This window comes from Macaca fascicularis, chromosome 10, assembly GCF_037993035.2.
Source record: "Macaca fascicularis isolate 582-1 chromosome 10, T2T-MFA8v1.1".
NCBI lineage: Eukaryota > Metazoa > Chordata > Mammalia > Primates > Cercopithecidae > Macaca > Macaca fascicularis.
Window position 1 is genome coordinate 97,439,612 of NC_088384.1, and position 6,000 is coordinate 97,445,611.

Consider the following 6,000-nt stretch of genomic DNA (forward strand, 5'->3'; position numbering starts at 1 on the left):
CACATCTTCATGGAGAAAGGTAACATAACCCTCCCCACAGGAATTCATCACCACCTCACGCTGGATGAAAAGAAGTACATGAAGGCCATATGGCCATTCAGGGAGACCCAGTGTGGACAGCATACAATGGGCCAACTGATCATTTCAACGTCCAGGGACAGTTCATGAAATTTCTGGCACAGACAGCATAGCAGTGCTCCCTGAGAATGTGTGCTTTGCGAAGGTCCTAAACATAACCCAGCACAAAATCATTTTTCTCTTTGCTTTTATATGATAAACTTGTCTTTCCTTTGCAAGATTATTTGATCAGAATGTTTCTCGTCTTTTTATTTTTTGGAACAGTCTCACTCTGCTGCCCAGGCTGGAGTGCAGTGGTGTAATTCCAGCTCACTGCAATCTCCATCTCCCAGGCTCAAGTGATTCTCATGCCTCAATCTCCTGAGTAGCTGGTATACAGGTGCACGTCATCACACCCAGCTAATAGAGACAGGATTTCAACATGTTGTCCAAGCTGGTCTCAAACACCTGGCCTCAAGTGATCTGCCTGACTCAGCCTCCCAAAGTGTTGGGATTACAGGCACGAGCCACTGTGCCAGGCTCAGAATATTTTTTAACGAAAGGAGATATAAAACTGATTTTTACATGGAAGCAACTGTGGAAATGAAGACAAGTCACCTTCGTTTTGTCTAATACAATCAAGACTAGTGGTTCAGTAGCCCTGTGTTAGTACATGCACTCGTCTTTAGTCCAAATGAGAGTTTCATCTCCCAAAATGTATCTCCTTAAATGTTCTATCTGGACATGATGTCGTGCCTGCCTTATAACGAGGTGCAATAGTAGATAGCTAACCAGATAGAAGACACTTTTTTCTCCCAAAATTATACATTGAGGTAGGGAGTGGTAGAGGGAAGAGCTCTTATGTTAGGGGACACATTCTGAGTTGCTTATGCCACTTCCTTGTTCAAAATAAAGTCACTGCCTTAATTTTATGCTCATGGCTTGGTATTATCTTATATTCACATATATACGGTATTTTGCCTAGCTTGTTAAAATCACCAGTTTAGATTCTTTGTGTGACTGTATATGTATGTGACTAATGTGTATATTATCTGTGTTGGTATTTTTTTCAGTGTGAGATGTCTAGGTTCTTTCACAATCAAGATTTTAACAGAATTAGTATTTTAAAATTTATCAAGAGAATTAGTACATTTTTCTACTCAATTCTAAGATATAATTATGCCTAGCTCATTATAATCATAGAAAAACCCCCAAATAAATTTCATGTTTTAGAAGGTCAGCTTTTCTTTTTCTAAAACTGGATGAAAATTTTCATGTTAAAATTAATTTTCATCACTTTCACACTGGTCTTGGGGGTCTGTTTCTCACTCGCACAGAGGAAAGCCGAACCTTAAATGTTATCATGGTGCCTATGTATATTTTAATCCTGAAATTATTAGTTTTAGGATTAAGGCTGGGTGCAGTGGCTCACATCTGTAATCCCAGCACTTTGGGAGGCTGAGGCGGGTGGATCACATGAGGCCAGGAGTTTGAGACCAGCCTGGCCAACATGGTGAAACCCTGTCTCCACTAAAAACACAAAGAATTAGCCAGGCATGTGGCACACGCTTGTAATCCCAGCTACTCGGGAGGCTGAGACAGGAGAATCACTTCAACCCAGGAGGTGGAGGTTACAGTGAGCTGAGATCACACCATTGCACTCCAGTCTGGGCAAGAGAGTGAGACTCTATCTTTAAAAGAAATAAGATAAAAAAGGATTAAAATGTAGATAGGCACCATGATAACATAAATATCGCAGGGCTTTCTTCTGTCAAATTTTACTCTACTTTGATAATTAAAGTACTCATCTGATTTTTTTCTTTTATGGATTCATTTCTAAATGGTCATTATAAAATGCAGCTTCCTCCTTTTTGGAGACAGGGTCTTGCTCAGTCGCCCAGGCTGGAGCACAGTGGCATGGTCACAGCATCACAGCTCACTGCAGCCTCAACCTCCTGCTCTCAAGCAATCCTCCCACCTCAGTCCCCCAAGTAGCTGAGACTACAGGTACGTGCCACCACATTCAGCTAATTTTTTAAAGATTTTTTTGTAGAGACAGGGTCTCACTATGTTGCCCAGGCTGGTCTCAATCTCCTGGGCTCAAGCAATCCTCCTGCCTCAGCCTCCCGAAGTGCTAGGATTACAAGCGTGAGCCACCACACCCAGCCAAAGCAAAATTTTATGAAATGTAACATAATCACAGGAGAGATATTCCATTACCTTTGCCATACTCTATTGATTAAAACCAAGTCACAGGTCCTACCCACACTTCCGTGAAAGGGATTACACAAAGGCATGAACTCGAGGAGGCAGAAATGCAGGGGCCACCTTAGAGTCTGTCTGCCACTGAAGACAGTAACAATGGATCTGGAATCTGAAAAATGAGTTGGCATCAACAATGTGGACAGAGGGAGGGAAGAACTGTCCAGGCAGAGGAGGGGCAGGACAGTGAAGGCAGATGGTGTGTACAACTTACACAAAGGGTCTAGTCTAGTGACTAGCAATATTGTATCACTCTCCTGCTCAATAATCATTGATGGCTCCCCAGTGCCCATGGTTTTGCCCATATTCAAAGTTATCTCCTTGCATTAGTTTTGTCTTCAATACCCGTCCCTTCACCACTTCCACCCACTTAGACCGCCTATTGTCTCTTATATATACCCCATCTATATATAGTTCAAGGCCCAGCATAAACTGATATTCTGTAAACAGTATTTCTGAATATCTAAGTGGAGGGCACCATGCCAGATCCTCTTGGAGTTGCAAAGCATAAGACATGGCCCACATGCCAGATGAAGGGTGGCGGGGGAGGGGCGGGTAGAAGGGACACCCCAAGACGACAAAGAATAGGAGGTCCTTTTGTTGAGGGTCAAGCCCGTGGGGCAGTCGGGAAATCCTGAAGGGATTTTTAGGCCACAGAAAGCTCCACTTCATACATTGGTTAATGATCTTTCGGGATTCCTCTCCAGGCTAGAAATTACAAACAAATTCCAAAAAGGCTGCTAAATTGACGTCTTTCCGGGAGTCGGGAACTGCGCAGCAGCAATCTAGCCAAGCCGGGTCACTCCTCATCAGGCACGAACGGTACCTGTGGCAGGAGTTGGGGATGGCAACTGAAGTCTCCTGCCCTCCAGCCTGAAGGTCCCGGATAACATCCAGGACCCGTCCCCATTGGCTGGGAGGAGAGGCCCCCAGTGACTGTGCACAGTTCTGGTCACATCCTCAGGAGAAGGAAACAAGGAAGGCAAAAGCAACCCAACCAGGGACACAGAGAAGGAACCTCTCCGGCTGGGGGCGGACGGGGCTGCTCCCCCAACTCCATCTCTCCCTAGCCCAGGAAGGAGCTGCGCTTGGACCCGGCAGCCCCGACCTCGCAATCACGTACCTGCCCACTGCCCGCTGACATGGCTGGGGATTGAGCAGATGTCTTGAGAGCAAAAGCTCCTGGATTGAAGGAAGCGGGGAGGCCTGGCACCTCCTAGGTCTCTCTTCACACCCCAATTTCCAGCGTCCCCTGTGTTTACACCACTTGGAAGCTAGAGACTTTCCCTCAGCACCCACTACAGCGTCTTCCTTCGCTCTGAGGGCAGGAACTTTATACCCCCTCCCACCTCCCAACCTGAACTACCCCCAGGTGGCTCAAATGAGTCCCTGCACCTGGAACGCTGTGCTCACCTGTCTTCACCTAATTCCAACTTATTTTTCTACTCTCTGGAATGTATTCTCTGACCCTTCCCACCCCACTATGGGCTCGTGGGCTTGCCCCACCTCAGGTTTCATCATCTTATATTGCAATTCTCTGGTTGCTGGTCTGTTCTTCCCCTCCCTTCCCCATCCTTTAAGACTGTGGGGCTGCTGCAGCATCTCCAGTGCGTCGCCCGGGCATGGTGCTTAGGAAGAATGCAATCACCCTGTTGTCCTCTATTCCTCTGCTGGGATGGGAGAGTCTGTAGTCACTTTATCTTTTATAGCAGCAGGTCTCAGACTAGAGTGAGCATCAGAATCACCTGGCGGTGCAGGCAGGGAGGGACTTATTAAAATACAGATTCTGGGTCCTACCCCCAGAGTTTCTGATTCAATAGGTCTGGGGCAGGGCCTGAGAACTGGTATTTCTAACAAGTTCCCAAGTGCTTCTGCTGGTCCAGGGACCACACTTTAAGAATCACTGTTGGGGCCATGTTGTGGCTCATGCATGTAATCCCAGCACTTTGGGAGGCCAAGGTGGGTGGATCACTTGAGGTCAGGAGTTCGAGACCAGCCAGGCCAACATGGTGAAACTACCTCTACTCAAAATACAAAAATTAGACAGGCATGGTGGCATGAACCTGTAAACCTGTAATCCCAGCTACTCAGGAGACTGAGGCAGGAGAATCACTTGAACCTGGGAGGCAGAGGTTGCAGTGAGCCAAGATTGCGCCACTGTACTCCAGCCTGGGCGAAAGAGTGAGACTCCATCTCAAAAGAAAAAAAAGAAAAAGAATCACTGTTAGCCTGGCATGGTGGCTCATGCCTATAATCCCAGCACCTTTGGGAGGCCCACGTGAGTGGATCACTTGAGGTCAGGAGTTTGAGACCAGCTGCCCAACAAGGTGAAATCCCGTATCTACTAAAAATACAAAAATTAGCCGGGAGTGGTGGTGGGTGCCTGTTAATCCCAGCTACTTGGGAGGCTGAGGCAGGAGAATTGCTTGAACCTGAGAGGCAGAGGTTGCGGTGAACCGAGATCACACAAGTCATGATCTCAGGGTGTCAGTTTCCTCACTGATAAAATGGCATAACTACTGTCCCCACCATCCTGGGTTTTGTGAGAATTCAATGAGATAATGCAAATGAAGAACTCATGTACCCAGTAGGTGCTCAGTAAGTGTTAGTGATTCCTCCTGGGAGTAGGCAGGAGACATGGCAGGCAGGGAAAGCATGAACAGGAGCAGAGATGGGAAAGGGCCCAAGCAGGTCAGCTGGGCTGGCAGAAGAGTCAAGGCCCAGCACAGCAGCCAGGGATTGTCCTGTCGAAGCAACTGGGAGCCACGCACAGTTCTGGAGCAGGACAGTGACAGGTGGAAGCTGAATGTGGCAATACGGGGCAGGAGGCCATTGCTGGCAGCAAGTCCCACGTGCTAGAGACTTGGCTGTTTGGCTAGACATAGGGTTGCCAGATTTAGCAAAGAAAACAAAGTATGCCCAGTCAAATTTGAATCTCAGATGAATACTTTCTTTTAGTATAAGTATGTCCCAAATATTGCTTGGGTATACTTATACTAAAAAGCAGTTGCTGTGTATCTGAAATTCCGATTTACATGAGTGTCCTTTATTTTTATTTGCTAAATCTGGCAATCCCAACCAGATACCTGTTGCCTGTCCCCCAGCGCTTAGTCCTGCATGCGGTGGGAGACCCAGCCCCAGGGTCCGCTGCCTCCCTTCCCACCTTCAACAAAGCCACCAGGAGTGATGATGAGCTGCTCCCAGAAGCCAGTCTTGCTGCTCTGAGTGATCACAGCTACAGGCCTGGGGGAGGGGCCTTCCCACTTCATGCCAGGTTCACCCAGCAAGGAAGTAGAGGGGCACAGTCACTAACCGCTGGGTCTGTGGTTAACAAAGCACATAGGGTGGATGCAATGACTCATGCCTGTATTCTCAGGACTTTGAGAGGCAAGGACAAGAGGATTGCTTGAGTCCAGGAGTTCGAGACCAGCCTGGGTGACATAGTGAGACACCCATCCCTACAAAAAATTTTTTTAAATTAGCTAATTGTGACCGGGCACCGTGGCTTATGCCTGTAATTCCAGCACTTTGCGAGGTCCAGGCAGGTGGATCACGAGGTCAAGAGTTCAAGACCAGCCTGGCCAAGATGGCAAAACTCCGTCTCTACTAAAAATACAAAAATTAGCCAGGCGTGGTGGCAGGTGCCTGTAATCCCAGCTACTCATGAGGCTGAGGCAAATA

General features: G+C 47.4%; 1 protein-coding gene across 5 annotated transcripts in view; it reads right to left on the reverse strand.

Annotated features, from left to right (window-relative positions):
• Positions 1-3,628, reverse strand: part of ZHX3 (zinc fingers and homeoboxes 3) — a 154,167-nt gene extending 150,539 nt beyond the window's left edge. For all 5 annotated transcript variants that reach the window (XM_074005343.1, XM_065523147.2, XM_074005339.1 and 2 more), the window contains exon 1: positions 3,443-3,628. The gene's annotated coding sequence lies outside the window, so the exon portion shown is untranslated. The remainder of the gene's footprint in view (positions 1-3,442) is intronic.
• Between the last annotated feature and the right edge of the window lie 2,372 nt (positions 3,629-6,000).